At 40.1% G+C, this 21,861-nt stretch overlaps 1 long non-coding RNA gene across 3 annotated transcripts in view; it reads left to right on the top strand.

Annotated features, from left to right (window-relative positions):
• LOC103278564 (RNA-directed DNA polymerase from mobile element jockey) overlaps positions 1 to 21,861 on the top strand; it is a 406,813-nt gene that overhangs the window by 297,349 nt on the left and 87,603 nt on the right. The window contains exon 1 of one of the 3 annotated variants that reach the window (XR_010006103.1): positions 1,501 to 4,255. The exons of the other annotated variants lie outside the window; for them this stretch is intronic. This is a non-coding gene — a long non-coding RNA (RNA-directed DNA polymerase from mobile element jockey). Of the gene's footprint in view, positions 1 to 1,500; positions 4,256 to 21,861 lie in introns of those variants that run through there. 3 annotated transcript variants of the gene reach the window in all.

Here is a 21,861-nt window from a genome sequence, read left to right as displayed (position 1 = left end):
AGGATATTTATTCTGCTGTATTGGCCAGCATCCAGCTGGGGTCATTGCAGTAGTTATGTGTAACTCTTGGGTTTCTATTTATGTAGAAGTTGAAAAATGTTTGCTTTGGTTTTAATCCACCGGCTTTGCACCCCTAGATTTCACTTTGAGGTTTCATGTTGAGTGAAAAATAAAGAGATCTGTCTGGTTTGGGGTTAAAACCTCAAGTAACCACAGTCTTCTCTCTAGAGTCTAGAGGGAAAGGAGAAGGTTCACTGCGAAGGGCTAGATATGCTGAGCTTTCTGAACTTTTCAAGGGAACAGTGGTTCAGTAGCAATACTTGGTGTGGTCTGTGACACATGGTGTAATTGGGATTTATTTTTCCAGACACAAGTATCTCAAAGTTCATAGTTTGTTTGTTTTTTAAAAAAAAATCCTTTCCCCACACGTCCTGTAATTCCACTGAGAAAGTTATTTTTCTCACATATAGTCTGAACACTTGAGCCATCCTTGGGTAATGCTGCCTGTGCCCTTTTCTGTTGAACTACTTCTCACCAACCGTACCTACTGGTAGTCCTGTCTGTCCCTAGGCCTTGATATTAGATATTCCAAAGCCAGAACTGCATCACCTTTACAAATACTAGCAAGGTTATCCTTAATTTGTAGCCTCACAGCTAAAATATCCCTCCCCCCAACAATTCATCAAATGAAGCTTGAACGGAGCAAACAGTTAATTGCAAAAGTGAACCCTATTGACATATTATTCAATATCATATATGTGTTCATATATGCCTAATTAAATGCACAGTTCCAAAGGTTAGCCGGAAGAGACAAGGAACTATTTTTAAACAAGAAAGTGTAAGTGGAAGTGGAAGTGTAAGAAGACAATAGAATAGGAAGGATAAGAGACCTCTTCCAGAAAATCAGAAACAGTGGAGGTAAATTTCAGGCAAAAATGGGCATGATCAAAAACAAAGATGGCAAGGACCTAACAGAAGCTGAAGAGATCAAGAAAAAGTGGTGAGAATCAGGGCCGTAGCTAGAAAAAAATTTCGGGAGGGGTTTTGAAAATTTCGGGGGGGGGGAGGGTTGAACCCCTAGCACCCCCCCCCCCCCGCCCCACTACAAACCTGTCAATATCTGCTTGAGATAGTGCCTGGAGGGACTCTTAATGTTTTGTGTCTCATAGACTTAGCATGGGGATTTGGTTAACCAGTTAAAATTCATGAGTAAACCAGGTTTTTTTTATAACCTGAAACATTTTGGGGGGGGGGGGGGTTGAACCCCTAACCCCCCCCCCTCGCTACAGGCCTGGTGAGAATATACAGAAGATCTGTATAAGAAGGATAATAATATAGAGGAAAGCTTTGACGGTGTGGTGAATAAATTAAAACCAGACATCATGAGGAGTGAGGTTGAATGGGCCTTAAGAAGCATTGCTAATATCAAGGCAGCAGGAGATGACGGGATCCCAGTTGAGTTGTTTAAAATCTTGGAAGATGATGCTGTTAAGGTGATGCATGCCATATGCCGCCAAGTATGGAAAACACAAGATTGGCCATCAGATAGGAAAAAAATCAATTTATATCCTCATACCCAAAAAGGGAAATGCTAAAGAATGCTCAAACGTCTGTACAGTGGCACTTATTTCCCATGCCAGTAAGGTAATTCTCAAGATCCTGCAAGGCATACTTGCCGGGGGCCGGGCTGTGGCGCAGCTGTTGAGCAGCTGCCTTAAATCACTCTGACCATGAGGTCATGAGTTCGAGGCCAGCCCGTGGCGGGGTGAGCACCCGTCAATTAAAAATAAAAAATAGCCCCTGCTCGTTGCTGACCTAGCAACCCGAAAGATAGTTGCATCTATCAAGTAGGAGATAAGGTACCACTTATAAGTGGGGAGGCAAGATTAACTAATTTACGACCTGGAATGAGGAAGTGCCGTCAGTGTGGATGATGAAGCAGCTGCTCCCCCCTGTGGCCAGAATCGAACATCCCCTCAGAAGAAGGTTAACTTGCCTCTGCGTGTGTCTCTCAGTCTCTGTTTGATGTGTTTATGGGCATTGAATGTTTGCCCTATGTGTGTTATAATGTGATCCGCCCTGAGTCCCCTTCGGGGTGAGAAGGGCGGAATATAAATACTGTAAATAAATAAATAAATACTCCAACAATACATGGAGCGAGAGTTGCCAGATGTCCAAGCAGGGTTCAGAAAAGGCAGAGGAACGAGAGACCAAATTGCCAATATCCACTGGATAATGGAGGAAGCTAGGGAGTTTTGGAAAAACATCTATTTCTGCTTTATTGACTATTCTAAAGCCTTCCACTGTGTGGATCATAATAAACTGTGGCATGTTCTTGGTGGTATGGGGATACCAAGTCACCTCGTCTGTCTCCTGAGAAATCTGTATAAAGACCAAGTAGCCACAGTAAGAACAGACCATGGAACAACAGACTGGTTCAACATTGGGAAAGGAGTATGACAGGGCTGTATACTTTCACCCTCCCTATTCAACTTGTACGAATCCAAGGTTGGAGTTAAAATTGCAGGAAGAAACATTAACAGCCTTAGATAAGCAAATGATACCACTCTGATGGCTGAAAGTGAGGAGGAGCTGAGGAGTCTTATCACCAAAGTGAAAGAAGAAAGTGCAAAAGCTGGGTTGCAGTTAAACACCAAGAAAACCAAAATTATGACAACCAGACTGATTGATGGCAAATAGAGGGAGAAAATGTGGAGGCAGTGACAGACTTTATATTTCTAGGCGCAAAGATCACTGCAGATGCAGACTTCAGCCAGGAAATCAGAAGACGTCTACTTCTTGGGAGAAGAGCAATGGCCAACCTAAATAAAATAGTGAAAACAGAGACATCACACTGGCAACAAAGGTCCGCATAGTTAAAGCAATGGTATTCCCCATAGTAACCTATGGTTGCTAGAGCTGGACCATAAAGAAGGCTGAGCGAAGGAAGATAGATGCTTTTGAACTTTGGTGCTGGAGAAAAATCCTGAGAGTGCCTTGGACTGCAAGAAGATCCAACCAGTCCATCCTCCATGAAATAATGCCCAGCTGCTCACTGGAGGGAAGGATATTAGAGGCAAAGATGAAATATTTTGGCCACATCATGAGAAGACAGGAAAGCTTGGAAAAGATCATGATGCTGGGGAAAATGGAAGGAAAAAGGAAAAGAGGCCGACCAAGGGCGAGATGGATGGATGGGATCCTTGAAATGACTGACTTGACCTTGAGGGAACTGGGAGCAGCGATGGCCAACAGGAAGCTCTGGTGTGGACTGGTCCATGAGGTCACGAAGAGTCGGAAATGACTGTGTGAATGAAGAAGAAGATATGTGTTCACCTATACCTAACGTGAATTATACTCATAAAGATAATGATCTAAATCTATTTTTTGTCCCAAATAACAAATACATAAAAACATAGAGATTCTATTGATTCAGTGAGTCTACTCTAGTTGAAGTTAGCAAACTGGTTTTTAGGTCAACATGGCCAATTAGGTAGCAAGGCATCTTTTGGGGTGCTAGTTTTTGGTTTTTTTTGTCTCCATGTGAAGTTATTTGTCCTTTATGAGGAAAGTGGCTCTGTATCTTTTTTATACTGTAATTGTGCGCTGAGTTTGTGCCCTTGAGCCTCTAAAAACAAGGATTTGGCGCACTGGGTGCTTCCTTCTCACCTTTTCTGACTGCTTTTATCTGAATGGTTTTCTTTCTTCCTCCTTCTTTCCCTCATTGCACATGATATACATGTATGCATTACTTCTGCTACAATTTGTATACTGAATGCTATCATGAAGAAAATCCATTGTTTGCACCAAAGTGCTGTAGGAAGCAGCCCTGGGAATTGCTCTATCATCCCAGCATAGCTTCCAGATATATTGCAAGGGAAAATAGGTGGTGCCAATGGAGAGTTGGTGCCCTGGGTTTTGAAACAAAAGAAGTAGAAGATGCAGTGCCATCTCCGCTGTCACTTTGCATAGACACGGGTGCAAAACAAGCCTCAGAATGATCACCTGCTTGTCTGACGCCAGAGTTGATGCCAGCAGGCTTGGTGGGGTTGTTTGTTTGTTGTTTAATAGCTAACTACTTCATTGGTACCGAACTCCTGTAAGCAAGGTGGCGCACAGAAAGGGAAGCTAACCTATTACAATCCTGAGAGGAAGGCACAGGGAAATGTTTCAAGGTTTTAGCTGGCAGTGTAAGGAATGTACGGTGCTAATGCAGGGAACCGAGTCTCACGCTGTGTCTGCAGGAACATAACTGGTAAGAGATTTTCTTCTCATTTTATGTTGAAAATTCATAACTCCCTCCCCTCCTACCTTTCTCAATTCCCTCTCCCTCCCCCGTTTCACACTCACTCTCTCTCTCACACACACACACACTCTGTCAGATAATATATTTGCTGTTTATGATCACATGTAAGGAAAAGCTACTTTGTGCACAGTATGATAGAAAGATCCTGCCCTGATTATTTGTGCCGTGTGCAGTATCTAGTAAACCTAGCATTAGGAGAAATGATGAATGCACCTTCAGTTTCATGATCGCAACAGGACAAGCCTTGCCCATATATGGAGCCCAGTATATGATGGCAACATGGGACAAGAACAGCCTAGGCGAATGTCTTATTTGTCAGAAATAAATTATTCAGAATGCAGTTTCAGGCAGAGATTGCAGGGAGCGATAATGGCGTTGGGGATTCCCCACCCCCACCGCCTGCTCAGGCTACAGTGACATGGAGCATGCTTTTCAGGAATTCACTTAAGTGGAATCAGCTTTGAATAATGCTGCCAAGAAGTAATATTGCTGCCATCCAGCTAGTGTCTGTGGAACAGCATCCTCAGTATCTCTCTATGTTAGCAATAGCATTCACGCACATAGGCACAGATATGAAATTGTTTGCAGAATTGAACGTACATATCATGCTCTTTTAAAAACGAGTTTCTCCATAGCTATCAGAGAGGAGCATTTGTTCATTCCAGATTATTATTTGTGGGTGCTGCCATTTGTTCTGTGAAATAGTTGATCGTGTCTTCATCCGACTGCCGGTGCATCATGTGGTTTCTCGTACGATGTTCAGATTGTTGCAGTTTAAGAAAGAGAGCTTTTGTGACGCTTCACTCCTGGACAGTAACCCTCAGCAGCACAGAAATCCAAATCCAAAATGACAGAAATAAAGTTGCGTTACTAGTGGCTTGCTGTATGACGATTTCATTTTTGGGTGGGGTGGGGTGAAGGGCACTCCTGCTCCCTACTTCCTGCAGGATTTGAGCCACGCTGTTTGGAAGGAGCGATTTCGTCTTCTCTCAGAGCGATGACGCTGCACCACTTTCGGCATATCCTGCTTCCCCCATTTACCTGGGTGGCTGCTGCTGTTGCTGCTGATGGGGTTGCTCCTGCCTGCCTGGATTTCCACCTGGCTCGGACTGTGGGAGAATCACTTGTCATCCTGCAAATTAAAAAAGCACGATGAAAACAGGGCAGGGAAATGCTGCTGGAAAAGAAGAAATGTGTGACGCAAGGTTTATTTTCTACCCCTCCTCAAAGGGTAACAAAATGTGAGTTAAAGGTTTGGGGAAGTAAAGGCTTAAAGAGATATGATTCCAGTGTACAACGAGGGCACCAACAGCACGTACGCATGGAAAGGGCATCAACAGGAAGAATCCAACTACTGCTGCTCGAAAGGATTATTATGGGGAAAGCCATGGTGCTGCAGTATTTCACCTCAGAGGAGAGCTGTGTTGGAGACGGATAAAGAAAGCGTTTGATATGTGTGCCTGTCAGAGCATAGCCATGGGAGGAAAAGATTGGAAAAGAGCAAGCCAGCAAAGGACAAGGGAGAAGAAAGGCTGCATGCTGTTTGATTGTCCGATTCGGTGTCTGTTCATACCAGCAATGATGATGGCATAATTTATGAAACTGTGCTTGGGTGGAGGGACTCTGAATTGTAATCTGAACACCCCCAATGGGGCTGCAGAGGAAACGAAAGGTGCATGTGGCTGGAAAGACACAAACACCTTGTGGGAGGAAAAAGAAGTGTACCGTATATATGTATGTCTGTGTTTGTACATATGTGCCTTGAGATAGAAAGCTTTGTGACTCAGGGATGCACAGGGAATCTTTCAGGGTGTTGCATCAGGTTCGGTTAAAGTGTATATTTTCTGCAACCAGATTATATATGTATTCTCCCAGAAGAGACAGTTATCTTGTTTGAAACCAACATATTTATAGGGAAGGTCCTAGGAAGTATTTTTTTCTCTTTCTCCCTTTTTCTTTTAATGCCTTGAAGCATTGGGACTTCTGTATGATCCAGGGAGGAGCCCCTCCTGCCCTTCATCCTTAAAATCTTTATAAACACAGCTGTACTTAGTCTAGCAGGGGGAAAAATTCTATATTGTAAATAGAAGTGTGGTCAGTCTAATCAAAATAAATTCTCCCAGATGACTTTTGTAGCCCAGCTGGCAACTTTGCATTTTCAGATGGCTGAGCATTCAACCAAGATGAAATCAGTAATGTATTTACATTTTTAATGCATTTCAAAGTGAGCCTTTTTTAATTTTAAAAAAAGGAGATCGGAGCCCTACTGAAAAACCTCACAGTACTTGATTTTGCTCCTTAATCCTCAGTAGTGTCTTTCTTTTCCTGGTGCTATATAGATGGCAGCAGAAGAGGAAGAGCTCTCTTTTTCTTTCATGTGTCTCTGTCTCTTTTTAAAAAGAACAGCTGAACTTTTTAGAATACAGAAGACATCCGTGTATTTTGAATGGTGAATATTGCTGAATCGCCCAGGGTGGTCACATCTGTGTAATGGGCCAAATTAAGTGAAAAGAAACACATGCTGCAGACAAATGGAGGAAGCCTGGCAGAATTTTCAGCAGCTGTTTGTGTGTGTGTGTGTGTGAGGGGGGGGGGGGTGAGTGGGTTGCGCACACACGTGTTCCTTTAAATCCAGAGAGCATACATTCTTCTTAATGTGCATCTAAGGGGAAATTTTCAGTGGTCACAGTGCGCTCTCTCAAAACAAAACAATACAATACCCAAAAGATGGCTGTTTGTTAGATTATATCATACCCAGCTGTTGGAGAATGGCATTTTCTGTTTGCTTTATGGGATAGGGAAAGAGTGGAATTAGAAAAATCAATGTTGTTCTGCAAGGGAGCTATACCTCATCCTCAGATACTGTGGTTCCAGCTAAGCCTTGGATATTTTAAAACAAGAGCAGTGGGAGTGGAAAGGGAAAGAGAGAGAGGCTTGTAACTCATACAAAGCTGCATAGACCAGCAAAATGTCAGCAGCTTGTAATTAGCAGTCCGTGGTTACGTCAGCGACCATATCTCTCCAAGAATAACTGTGATGTGTGCCACAAAGTGAGGAAGATAGTCATAACCTAGTTATCAAGCCTGGTTCAAACAAGGGCAAATGGATTAATGAATCTGCTGCGTTCATGAATCAAAAGGGGATGGATGACACATTATAGGGTTTGCTGAGTTCTACATAGTTGAGGGCTGAATTAACAAGTTCAAAGCCAGGGAGCAGGAAGGGGGTGGGGTTGTAGGGAAGATGGTTTTGCAAAGCAGAAAGTAAAGATGAAAAAAGGGGGCCAGTTACTCCCAGCCAATTTGTACGACTGTGTATGGCCTCTAACTATGGGCTCCATGTCTAGGTGGCTGACATGGGTACATCACAAATATATTAAAAAGTAAACTAGAGCAATTGTGGACATGTTTTGTATTATAGCAAAATATGAAGACATTTCTTTTTCTTACTGCTTTATAGTTTTGAGTTGTTTTGCTATATAGTTTACAATTCATAATTTTACTTCACTGTGGAAATAGCTTGGTGTTAGATTGATAGACTTTTGTACAGTGTTTCTAAATCTGCAGTAAATCTTGCAAAGCGTTTCTGAGAGCATAAAAGCTGTGCCTTACAGAGAGATACTCTGCTTTAGATTTCCATTAGGAGTGTCTTGCTGCATGCAAGCTGTGAGGAGGAGGAGGATGTGGGAGGCGCCTAATCTGCGATTGGCCTTTTCCAGTTTCCTTTGATGCCGTGCTTTCCTGGCTTTTATTGCAACGTGCGGTTTGTGTTTCTCCCCTTGTGCTCTGGGCTGCCCAAACTGCTCAGAGCCTTTTCTGTTTTCCCAGATTCACTGCAGAAGTCAGCTTCAGTTCAGCTCTTGTTTGTTTAGCTCTCCTTAATAATGCGCCTAAAATAGACTACATTGTGCAAACGTGTATATTTTGGTCTGGGAAAATGTGCACTGGTTTGGGAGAGAGGGCCGAGGTCAGCTCGAAACCAGCAGTTATTTTGTGTTACACGCACTGCCCTTTTTAAAAACAGTGTTTAATGGATCCAAGGTCACCAAAGCTGCCAATCATCCAGTCTTACATTTGGGGACTTGGGTGATGTGCATAATAACATCACTGGGAGCCAGGATGATGTTGTTCTGGGCACCCCTCAGCATGGAAGGATTTCATTTGGTTTGTGCAAGCAACTTCAAAAATGCTGGGCCTGTCTCCAGAGCGAAATGCTGGCGGACATGAGCGGCTGTCTGATTCATGCTGTCCCTGGAAAGGTCTTTCATTCAGCAACCCTGCCTTCTTCTGATAAGGCTGCCTGCTTTGATGCTGCTCTCCCAGAGTAGTGTGTCATTGTGTCGCCAGAGCAATGGAGGTTATTATGGGGCAGGGCTGACAGACGGGACAGTGAGGTTACTAGACCGTGGCATTTTTAGAAATACAGGCCTGACCTACTTCGAGCTATTCTTGCTGGCTGGCTGGCAGCTGCATGGTGCATGGAGCCTTCTGATAGGTTGCCGCTGTTGCTAGGGGGAATTAACATGCATTTTTCCACATGCAGTCTCTCGGATTGAATGATAAAAGCTGACTGGAATTAAAGAGATTCGGTTCAGCGTTATGTAGATTTGTCTGCTTTATTTTTTCTTTCTGCAAACATATGAAAAAGGGAGCGAAAGACGCTTTCTTCTTTGACCTATTTCTTTTCCTATCTAGGGGGAAGGCAGATCTTGGACTGTTTTATTTCGTGAAATGATGTTACATAGAAAATATCATAGGATATTTTGTGTTTTCTCCTGTTTTGAGAAGGGCTTTCCCCCTCATCTTGTTTGCTTGAAAAGGAAGCAGTCACTTCATTTGTATCTATACAACTAGTAGGTGTGTGAGGTTTTTTGTTTTTGTTTTTTTAAACCAAATGGATGGGATGCTGGGGATTGAATGAAGCTGTGATTACCAGCTTTTATTACATGCTGTAAATATAAATTAGGAGGGTGATTAGTGTTTTTTCCTTCATTCATACATGGAATTGAGCTTTTTGACTCCAAGGCACAAACATGCATATCTGGATTGCTTTGGTGTTGCATATAGATCTGAAGTGATGGGGGAAATTGCTTACTTTTTCGTATGTAGAGAAGACATTGCTTCTATAGCTTCTAGACAAATATTTTCCTTGCCCAAGGATTGAAGGAATTATATAAATGCTAACTAAATCAGTGTACTTTTCTGTGAATATTGTGTGGTTCCCTATTCTCACCCTGGACTTTTTGATGACAATCCTAAATTCCTATAAATTAACACTTAGTCAAGATTGTTTGCTTGTAATCATGAATCTTATTTTTGTTTCTGGTCAGTGCTTCTTAAGAAAGAATATGTTAAAGTTGTATTGCTCCAGTAGTTTTAAATAGAAAGTATAATCCTTTTCTTATTTCCATAATGACAGCAGTGAGATCATTTAGAAAAGAATTGAGGTTCTCTAAAAAGAAAGAACAGGTGTATGGAGAAATATATCAAAATTGAAACTTTTTGCAAAATGTATAATTTGATGTAATGTAATGAAAATGTAAAAAAAAAAAACCCTGCTATAAGATTACAAACAGCTTGAAGACACATAATTCTAATTTTGGGTTTGTTGTGTGTTTTCCAGGCTGTATAGCCATGTTCCAGAAGCATTCTGTCCTGATTTTTCACCCACATCTATGGTAGGAATCCTCAGAGGCAGGCCCATAGCCAGGATTTTGATTTGGGGGGGGGGGGGGGGACTGAGTGTGAATGAGAGAGGATCTACCCTAGCATTGTTATCCCAATGCCCCCATGCATATGGGATATATTGAGCATGGTGATCAGATCATGATACGAATAAACATAACAGTTTAAATAATAAATGTAAGGCCTTCTCGCGGAACACCCTGAGAATTTCGGGGGGGGGGGGGGGTGAAGCCCCTCAAGCCCCCCCCCCCCCCCCCAGCTACATACCTGCTCAAAGGTTGTGAGGTATATACTGTACCTCACAACCTCTGAGGATGTCTGCCATAGATATGGCTGAAACATCAGGACAGAACATGGTCATACAGCCTGGAAAACACACAACAACCCTGTGATTCTGGCCATGAGCCCTCAAAAACACAATTATAATTTTCCCAGGAAGAATGCTCCATAGAAAAGACGATGTCCCCCTTTCCCATCAACCTAAATAGCAGGACTTTCAAAGAAGATTACAAAATGAGCAGGATGGTATAAGCAATGATGGTCTTTCAAATATGGTTGAAAGCTGTTTATAGCTTTGTACATAGATACAAGCCCCACTTCTTAGATCCAGAAACATATTGAAATGGATATAGGGCCAGTGTCAGATTGTAAGGGACACACTGGAAAGCTATATGGCTGAAACATTTTGCAGCAGTAAGAATTGCAAAACACTCATAACAATAGTCCTATATAAGGCATGCTATTAATGGCACTCTCCCTTTATAGTTTTATTGTCACAGTGTGCTATATCAGAAAGTAAGCAGCGAAAGCCTTAGCCATTTAGCAAGGTAAGACATTAAAAAGGAAGTACAGGCCAGATGTCTCCATCTCCACCCAACAGAAACAAAAATCCAGAATCGCTAGTCAATCTGACCCATGGGGTAAACATTCCTTCCTGACCCCACGTAATGTGATGAGCCACAACTGGCATGTGAGCAGAGAGCATTCTTAGTTCTAATTACTCAGTCGAGATCTTTTAGACATTCCTGGTCCAGCCTGTCCCCTAGTTATATTTGCAGACTATGAATAAGCTGCAGCAAATTGTAATGAAATTTGCCTAAGGTCAGTGGACAGGATGATGAGTTGTGGTAGACTAAAGCAACGGAAGACTGACACAAGAGTCTGTATTGCTTGCATGTTGTATCCAAATAATGTTAGCCAAACAGGGAGATTCCACCTCTCTCAGCCCTTTTATTGAGAATTTGGTAGCTATTCTTCCTGGAATTTTCCTGTTGGCTTCAGCAGAAGAAACATGAGGTTAGTGGCTAGTGATTCACCTCCTAGGTTTAAATTTACTAACTGGTAAGGTATGGTGAGCATAGAAGCAACTGTAGAATCATTAAAGGGGACAGAAAGGTATGTGATTCAGGGAAGGAACAGCTAAATCCAGGTTCATTCCCAGCTCCTGGACCAAAAACACATATATGGTCATTAATGGTTTTTTGTGTCCTTGAAGTAGCTAATTGTGAAACAAATATTATGAACTGGAGTCTAGAAACCTGCAATAAAATGTCTGTTGTGCTCCAAAGTATTAGTAACAGCCAGTAAAACTTAGTAATGCCAAATTGTTGGTGCCATTACTTAACTTGCAGTACTGAAGATCTCATCGCAGGGCAAAAAGGAAGAGGGCAGAGTGATAGAAATAGAGGGTTTCTTTTTGCCTGCCATATTTTTAACCAGTGTACATTTTATACACTTTATTTGGCCCTTGCTTATTCAATTCTTTCACATTTTCATGATGTATGCAGTGAAAACTGGATCAGTGTGAGATTATTTTTCTCGCATTCTATTTGAATAATAAGAATCAATTTATTGGTGGACATGAATTTTGCACTGGAGCTCTAATGTGGCCTGGAAAATATACTTAAATGTTCTTAATATTGATCATACTCCAGCTTCATGAGGGCAGGAACCCCTGTTCTCTTATTGGAAATATTTATGCTAAAGCAGTGTACAGTCTTCCCTTGTTATTTCGCGGTTTGCTTTTCACACCCTTTTGCGGTTTTTTTTTTTTGTGGTCCAAGGCACTCTCAGAATGCCTTGGACCTTAATGCTATCCAATCAAAAGTAGTATCTATCGAACTAACCAATTAAACAACACAAAGCAATTCACAGAGGACTAGGCCGCAACGGCGCCTGCCTTTTGCACATGCGCTCTTGCCCCACCCTCTTTTCCAAGAAGGCTTCACTGGCTCCCCGGGAATCCTGGGAGTTGCAGGTTTACAGCCTTCTCTGCCAAATTGCTTCCCGCCTCTCCAAACTAAAACAACTACAGTGCAAAACGGGCTTGCGAAGAAGAAAAAGGCCACCTAACTACTAAAATAAGGTATAAATATTAAAATAAATATAGTGTCCCTACTTCGCGGATTTTCACTTATTGCAGGTGGTCCTAGAACATAACCCCTGCGATAAGTGAGGGAACACTGTAACATAAAAAACCAAGTCCTTTAAACCCAGTATATATATTTTAAAAAATTAAGGCAGTGGCAAGTAAAATATTGCTGTAGCTAAAAAACAAAACATGGTAGTAACTGCTGCCCAACTCCCCTTTTCACACACAATTTTAAGTATGATTTGTATTTTTCATTTAAACTAATGAACATTGTTTTAAAATGCTGTCTCTTGCATAAATTCCAGGGACTATTTCTTTTTTCTTAAATGCATCAGATTTTCTAGTACAGGCAGTCTCCAAGTTACAAACATTCAACTTACAAACGACTCATAGGAAAGAATGGGGTGAGACAGCGGGAAGTGAGAGAAATCTACCCCTAGGAAGGGAAATTCATTCCAGAAAGAGTTCTCATGGGGAAAAGGCGTCCCCGCTGAAGCTTTCTCGCCAATCCTTGTTTATACAACACACCCGTTTTTTCCCCAAAATCCAGTTATCACAGGGATCGAAAGTGAAGTGAAATCATCTGAACAGGGGTGCAGACAGCAAAACAAACACCACAAGGGTGTTATCCCCTTCCTATGCTATCCAAGGCATGCTCTCTCTCTATATATATATATATTGGCTGGAGTTATACTTAAAAATGTACCTGTTCTGACTTACAAACTAATTCATCTTAAGAACAAACCTACAGAACCTATCTTGTTCGTAAATTGGGGACTACCTGTACTTTACATGGAGCAAAACAAAAACAAAAAGTACATGCTAAAATAATCATATTATACAATAATGTTCAATCCTTTATAAAATAGGATTAATACATGCAGTTTAATAACATGATAGAATAAATATGTTGCCCTTCCGGCTGATTGTCATTTTAGGAATAAACTGGGATTTCTAATGCTTTTTAAAAAAGGAAAATAATTTTTCTAATGATACACATGCACAAAACTAAATTTGACATTTTTAGATGGACTACACAACAGTACTTCACAGTATTTTTTGGCGTTCCCATTATTATTTTTCATTGGCTGTGCAGTCCTGTGTTTTCAGGAATTGAACACCAAAACATCTAGAAGACCAAAGTTTAAGAACCTTTATATATAGGTTATACAATATTTTAGTATTTTGCTTTAGGTTTCATTATTTTCATTGACTCAATAGCTTTCTAGGTAAAAATCAAGGTGTTAATTTTGATCAATACAATTCTAGTGGCTTGTCCCGTATGTACTTGAAAATGCCCTTGCCTGCAATTCATGCTTTAATTTGTGTTTTATTTGCTGTTACCATTGAGAGGTTCAAGTTCAATAAGAAATATATTCTAGGTTCTCTATTATATGCTTTGTAAGGCAGCCTTGAGTCTCCTTCGAGGTTGAGAAAGGCGGGATACAAGTATGGTAAATAAATAAATAAATAAATAAATACTGTTCTAGCTGACAAGAGAAAGTACTTTCCCAGACAGTGCATAATTAGACAATCAATGAATCATCTGTAGAATTTAGTCATGGGCATCTACTTGATAGCTTTAAGAGGAGATTAGAAGAGTCCAGCTCAATGACGACTAGTCAAGATGATTATTCCTTCAAGTATTAGAGACAGCATATCTTTGACTTTCTGTGGCTGAGTTAGGGGGGTGATGTTGTATGCATGTCTGGCCTATCCAGAGACATCAGATTCAACATTGTAGTAATAAGATACTGGATTAGATAGTTAATGCTCTGGTCCATCAGAGCTTTTATGATATAAAGTATTAGAGAATGACAGGGGAGAATGATCAGTCTAGAATCTTAGCATTTTTCAGAAATGGATTAATATGATGGCCGGGTCTGGATTTCATAGCTTAAAATTTCACATTAGTATTTGACATATTAATGATATACACATACTGTCCAGTAGAAAATATATGTGAGATTTGACTACTGTTGTGCCCATTAACTAGAAATATCTTATTCATTTGAATAAAAATGTGCAGTTCACTATATTACAGGAAAGCAGAGATGGGTGACATGTATGGAATAATGTAATGTAGGGCACAGTATTTCTGAGGATCCAGTGATGGCTGTGAATGATGGTCTAACCTTACGAAGAGAATATCTGTTTTCAAAGTCACATTTTATTTTATATGTCTATTCACCATTGGTGGACATTGCAATGGAAAAAAATACTAACATTAAAGCCAGATATGTGGATGATTTAGTGATCTTTCCAGAATCTTACTAAGCTTAGAGCAATTCTACACAGACAACTATAGTACAATTTGGAAGTGGATGAAAACAAACCGATTTCACTGTGCAGCACCTACATGAACAGCCTACGAACCAATTCGAGGCTGGGATGTTGGCCACACTGTCTGCTGATCGTGGTTTGGAATCAGACTCAGGAACTGCAGTATCCACAGCTAGACAGCCATTGAAAAATGCGGGTTTTTTCTTAGCCAGTTCACTGAGATGTGCTAATGTGCTGCAGATGATCAGAGTACATCCAGGTTTTATTAGAACAACATCTAGTTTGTTTTGGATCTCCTGATGAGTTGTTTTAATGTGCTATTTCTGGTTTGATTTGTGCTGCATTGTGCACTGTAGATGTACATTTTGTAGACACCCCATCCTTGAATTGCATTATAGTGTCTATGTATAACCACTTACTGGAAGCTGCTCATTACTGTTACTGGGTCTATTGTGTTCAATATTCTGTCCATTAGTTGAGGGCAACTAAACCATGTTTGTGAGAGTTTCCTGCCCTGGGACCCTCCAGGCTACATATAAACTGTAGAAAGTTGCAAAGAAAGGAAGAAAACTGGAAGTGACCAGAAGTCACTGATTCACAGGTGCTACTGGCGGGGACGAGAGGCAGGGCCTTCTCAGTGGTGGTCCCTCAGCTGTGGAATTCCCTCCCTAGTGACATTAGTTCAGCTCCCTCCTAGCCTTCAGAAGGAAAGTAAAGAGTAAAAACCTGGCTCTGGGATCAGGCCTTTGGAGAATAGCACAGTACAATAATAGATTTTTTGAATATGTGCAATGACTGTGGGATGTCCTTAGACTACGATTTCTGGATAGCATGATTTTAATATTGAATGTAATGTTTTTAAATGTTAATATGTATTAATTTCAATCCAATTTATTTTAAGTTTAATGTTTTGTATGTGTTTAAGGCATTGAATAATTGCCATATGTAAGCAGCCTTGAGTCCCCTTTGCGATAGAGAAAGGCGGGGTATAAATACGGTAAATAAATGAATAAGTCTGTTTCTGATTTTAAAAAGCAAGATTTCCCTCCAGATGAACATTATGGAATGAAGAGTCCTGAAACTTATTTTAACAGTGAACTGTTGCTTCTAGGAGAGAAATTCTCACCACACAGAAGAGGAGACAGTTTGGAAAATCTTAAGAAAACATTTGACCAACTGGATAGGAGGTTAAGCAAAAGTTCTCAATTCTCACAAAAAACTTGTAGTGACCTTAAGGATCCATTTATAGCATTGGCCACTAAATTTGGGGCCAGGTGAACCTGGTCAAATCCACTGCTTTATTGGTGTCCTCACAGTCCAGCTAGGCCAAGACTGCATCAGTCCTGTTGGACCATCACCTCATGCTGGTTCCTGACATTGCAGGTCTCCTATTCTGACATCAGCAAAGGCACCTGTTCAATTAGAAAAAAGAGAAGATCAATTTCCCCATCCTTCCAGATCATGTGGGCACCTCTGTTCATGACCCAGAAGGAGGCAAGGATGGGGCACCTGTATCAGCTATGAGCTTACATGGAACTGGATAGCTGACTGGTAGTGGTAGCGATATGGGCATGATTTATTCCCTTTCCATGAGTTGATGACTGCAAGAAAATGGTATTTGTGCCATTGTCTCATCTGGACAGTAGATTAGTCCTGGGACTTCATCAGACAAGCAGGACGGAGGCAGGGAAAGAGAGGGAAAGCAGAGGGAACCATCTTCCTTAATTTCCTAACAGCTTTTCCTGTCTTCTGGGTTGGCCTCCCATCCCACGTGATCTTCCATCCTTTCCCTGGTACTGCTTTGTGTTCATTAATGTGGAGTCATGTGTTACCAGACTTCTCCAAAGCCATTCTGAGGTCCATTTCTCCACATTGGCGAAACAGTGTCCCACAGAGCTCCACTGGAAGTTGCCCTGCGTCATGTGATAGGTTCCTTGGGATTCTGTTCTGGTGACTGGGAGAAGACGCAGAGAAGAATGTGTGATAATCACATCCTATCCCATTGTTCAGATTGCCTTGAAGCAAAGTATACTCTGAAGTTTTTTTTTTTTTTTTTTTAAACAACTCTATGGTAGTCCTCAACTTAGCCCAAAGTGAGGCAAAACTGGTTTAGCCTTCTAAAACCCAGAATACTCACCAGAATTCAGTGAATGTCGTGAGGATAGCCAGAAGTGTATTTGAGGTGAGTCTTAGCCCTCTTGCCCATATGGGCTCACTCTAAGTGAAGAACCTGGGTATCCTTAATGTACCAAAGATTCTTGCAGTCACTGTCACTGTTACGATGGCTAGTGTAGGGTAACCAGACTTGTGTCTAGACACGTTTAACTAAATTGTTTGGCAATAATGTTTATGTGTGCTTTTTAGAACATTTTGTGGGTTCAGATTAGTAAGATACACCCATTTGAAATATCCAAGAGATGTAAGTAAGAAGCAGTGGAAATTAACAATGTCTCCTGCATTCCAAGTTACAATTCTTGCTTGTGTTATAGGAATCCAGCGTGCATTACAGAACAATACTACAGTAGAATCTCACTTATCCAACATAAACGGGCCGGCAGAACGTTGGATAAGCAAATATGTTGGATAATAAGGCGAGATTTAGAAAAAGCCTATTAAACATCAAAATAGGTTATGATTTTACAAATTAAGAACCAAAACATCATGTTGTACAACAAATGTGACAGAAAAAGTAGTTTAATACGCAGTAATGCTATGTAGTAATTACTGTATTTACGAATTTAGCACCAAAATATCACGATGTATTGAAAACATTGACTACAAAAATGCGTTGGATAATCCAGAATGTTGGATAAGTGAGACTCTACTGTACTAGGAAGTATGAAGAATGTGCATACATATTTCTGGGTTTTTTAGTTATATATTACTATGAAATGAAGTTAGGGAACACATGGAAGTAGATGGCTACAAAGTAAATCTTTTGGGAAAATGAGCCCCATCACTTCAGTCATGTCAGATGAGAGTTGTAATCCAACCCAATGGAAGAGTGGTGTAGCTAATTTTAGTACTATATCTTTAGCTATAGTATAGAAAGTATCCTTTGAGTACCACTGAACAGAAAAGAAGTTTGTTAAAAAGCAGCCATGTCTTTAAGGAAAGCCAGTAATGCAGAAGCAGTCAAAGGCCTGCTGGGAATCAAAGGGTACATACAGTGAAAGCTCTGGATGACAAAAGGTAAGATTTAAATCAGACACCTACATTTTTCTGCTGAAGCACATAAATGAATGACAAAGGACCATTGATACTAAAGGTCACCTAGATGGGGTGGCGTTTTAGAAAAGGTGATAGTGGCAATGATAATAGAATAAAAATAATTGAATTATAGCGAAATTCTGCATTCTAGGGCCTCACATAAAAAGAATTTCATTCAAGGGACTTTCCCATTTATACGTTTGTGCAATGTACAGATAAAGTGCTTTTATATATAACTGGGCTGAGACTCAGCTTGGATCAAGAACAACCTGAAGAGAGAACGTTTTTTAAAAAGGAAAGGAAAAAAATAATTCTTATCCATACTATGCCTATCTATCCTCCAGCTTTTCCAACTATGTGTTACCAAAGAGGCTGCCAGCCTTTCCCCCCAATTGGATAAGAGTGTTGGCAATAGTTTTCAATTCCTCGAATACTGGCTTTGTTTCTTTCAGTGTAGCATACTCTAGAGGAAACGGAATGTGTGTTTAGGTATGCAAAGCCATCTCCAATGTTCTTGTGTCCAGGAAAATAAGTGGAAGCAGTATTTCATGCCTTTCTTAGCTACCTCTAAAGACAGTCTTTCCCAAGCTGGTTTGTATTATGAATTGTACAATTATACATAAATAGCATATAAAATGAAAGCTTCCTGGAAATAGTAGCAGACTGGATATATTTTGGGAAGGAATTCCACAGAACAGAGGGCAAGACTATGAGAAGGCCACCACTATGCCTGGTACTTGTCAGCTTTACTGATTTTCAGTGAAGGCTGTCAAGTAAGCTGTCTGATGAACTGATGTCTGATGATCAACATTTTGTTCATCCTAACCCCACCTTCAATTCCTACTACAAAATGGATAGGGAAGTTGATCCTGGAAAACACATATGTTCTCCCATTATTTATATTGTACTAGTTTGGGTATCTGTCGATGTGTATGGAAGTGGGAGCCGATAGAAAATTGGCCAGTCATCGTCATACATACATATTTCCACTTTTATTATGTAAACAGATGTTCTTCTAAAGTTTTCTTTTTTTTCTTCCTTTTAACTATAGCCTGTTAAAAACAAGTCTAGATATGACATTCTCCAGCTAGGACAGGGAAAACACAGAGACCTACTTTTCATTTGGCACAGGTCCAGCGAGAGAAAGCGCATTCTGTGTTTAAATGTTTCTAATTTTAATGTTTAGAAAATTGTGCTTATATTCATCTTACGTCGTTAGAACCATCAAAGCTTCTCTCTCCTCCTCCTCTCTGCTTTTTCTAAAGTTTTGAACAATGCAGGATGTGTTGAGGCAAAACTGTTTCGAATTAGGCTGAATGTCAGTCTTTAAGAGTTTCTAAGGCTAATTCAAAGGACTGTCCTGGAGCCCGAAACATCAAAATCCCTTACTTGAATAAATTATTTTCTGCTGCACAGCAGAGTTTCAGCTTGTTCAAAGATAGCATAAGTTCAACTATTTGGGTAGGATTAGTCTATAACAGATCAACTTATCTACTTTAATGGACAAGCAAAATTATTCTGCTTTTTGATTTCCCATTCAGGGATAATAGAGGTTGTTATAATGAGCACTATTGTGTTTTGCAGAAGTCTTCAGAGTTTTTAAATCTTAATGAATTATGGTTAGTATTTCTTCAAAATAAACAACCTGCAGTCTAATTAAAATATTAAAATATATCCAAGGTGTCTCTTTCTACCCCTATCCAGTGTTGATGACATGCTGGAGTTGAATAAGAATAAGAATACTTTATTTGTAATACTCCCTATCTTCCCAAGGGGACTAGGAAATTAGGAAAAATCATCCTCAAGGCACATGTTCCTAGAAGCACCAGGTCATCGGAGGGTTAAGATGATGCCTGGGTGAGTGCCCAGACAGGCCAGGCTAAGGCACTTTCCAGTCAAGTAGAAAAATGTCAGGGGATGGTAACTATCGATAAGGTTTCTATTATAAGCTGAGACCACGCGGTCACCCACTCTCTTTTTCACCATCATCCATCCCCCATCCACTTTTCTTCAGAGGAGGTACACAATCACATAAGACGGGCTTCACAATTGAATACTTCTACTAGTTCACAAGCATTGTTCCCTTAAACATTTTGAATAATAACACAAAAAGAAATATGTATTTCGCATTTACTGTCATTTTCCTGTTTTATGTATTTCTGTAAAGGTGAGGGCTACTTTTCATTGACAAAACAGCTTAGGCTGGAATCTGCAGCAATTCAATTCCAAACTTTTCCAAAGAACAAAGGAAACAGTGCGAAAATACCTAATAAATAGGGAAATTCCTATAAGTGTCTGTAAGGAACTTTGAAATTGCTTTGTTTTTGTTTTTTTGTTTGTTTTTTTGTTTTTGTTTTTTTGTTTTTTAAAGGTGAATGGGGTGAAAGAGGATAGTTATGGCTTCTGATGCCGAAAGTAAAATGACTAGTACTATGGTTATGGGGAAGTGAAACAGTTGAAAATGACGCTCCCAACACACCCACAATGATATTTAACAGTAGCCAAAATCACTGTTGAAGTGCTTTTGAATTTGCCACATAGCCAAAAACACAGATTCAGAGCCCTTTCAGCTGTTTTAAAATGGGAGTTTCCATGTTTTTTGAAAAGCACTTTCTACAGATGAGTTGCAGACTGGTTTGGACTGAATATAGGATAAGATTCTGCAATGGTAAGCAATTTCATTCATAGTTGGAGAGGCTGCAGCTTGTGTCATGAGCCATGTGCAATAATGTCCAGAGTCTTCTGTCCCTTTTCAATGGCACAGTCAGTTCATGTATATTCTTTTTGTTTATTTCTTATTCAGGCTAATACTCTACAGAGAACAAATAAGATAAAAACTTGCAATTTTCTAAAGAAATGGATCCAACAATATATATATTTCTTCCACTTGTGTACCAAAATATTTCTGGATTGGGAGAAGCAGACTGTAATTTACTACACTAAATATGTTTATTTTTAAATTTTGTCCCCTTGAATAAAAGTTCATTGCCTATCACTTATTAATGTACTTATTCTGTGAAGTATTGGTTCAAAAGTATGCCATTGTTATGCTAAAGATTAAAAAGGGATTAAGAATGAGTGATGGAATTCTCAGGAGACTTTCGGTAAATTTATGTGCATGCACAGCACATTTAATTGTTCAGGGTCAGCTCTCCTGCTCAAGACAAATACCTGCACATTTACATCTGACACACTTATTTGTCAAATCCCCTGGCTGCTGCTATTGGTGGTGGTTCTAGTCCAGAGCAAAACTATCATTGTATTTATCTCCACCTTTTTCTTTATACATTCTAGCAACCTTGTTTTATACCTCATGTCACCAGTGCTGGATCCGTTTTTCACAAACATATGTTATTTTCCTATCCACATGTATGAAAGGCACTGTATTAAAAATGAGAGAAATCATCCTATTTTAATAGGTTTCCTTGGAAATGGCAATAAATTACCTTTGTAATATATTTCATAGTAGGGTTGGGAAAATAATTGCAATGCTGTATAGCATTGGAATAATTTCCCACAGCCTGGTTGTATGTGATATATGTCAGTCAAACTGAGTAAGGCATGCTTAACAATGATAGCTAGTCTTTATTGAAGCAAGGTGCAATGTTCCAAGACCAGCTGTGAATGCCTGAATAGGCAGATAGTATTGAATCTATATTTTCATTTCCCATGGTCGGGAGAATTTCATCCCCATCCCACACCCACTTACCTGCTGCCCCATGAAGGCACAGGAACCCAACTTTCCTTTTATAGTTTCCTCAATATACACTTGTACAACAAGAGGAAGAAACAAGAAGACAGAAGATCAAATTCTGGCCAAGCATACCATAGACTCACACTGGAGGACCAAGACCATAAACACTTCTGTCAGCAGTGACAGCAGTTAACGCTAAAAAAGACAAACCCACAGATAAAGGATGTGTGTGTTTGTTGTATGGTTATGTATAGATCCATCAGTAACAAATAAGCACAACAGTGATCACCTAGACACAAAAATTAAAAAGTAA

This window comes from Anolis carolinensis, chromosome 4 (genome assembly GCF_035594765.1).
Source record: "Anolis carolinensis isolate JA03-04 chromosome 4, rAnoCar3.1.pri, whole genome shotgun sequence".
In the NCBI taxonomy this organism is placed as follows: domain Eukaryota; kingdom Metazoa; phylum Chordata; class Lepidosauria; order Squamata; family Dactyloidae; genus Anolis; species Anolis carolinensis.
The sequence above is the reverse complement of the archived record's forward strand: the minus strand, read 5'-3'. Positions and strand labels throughout refer to the sequence as shown.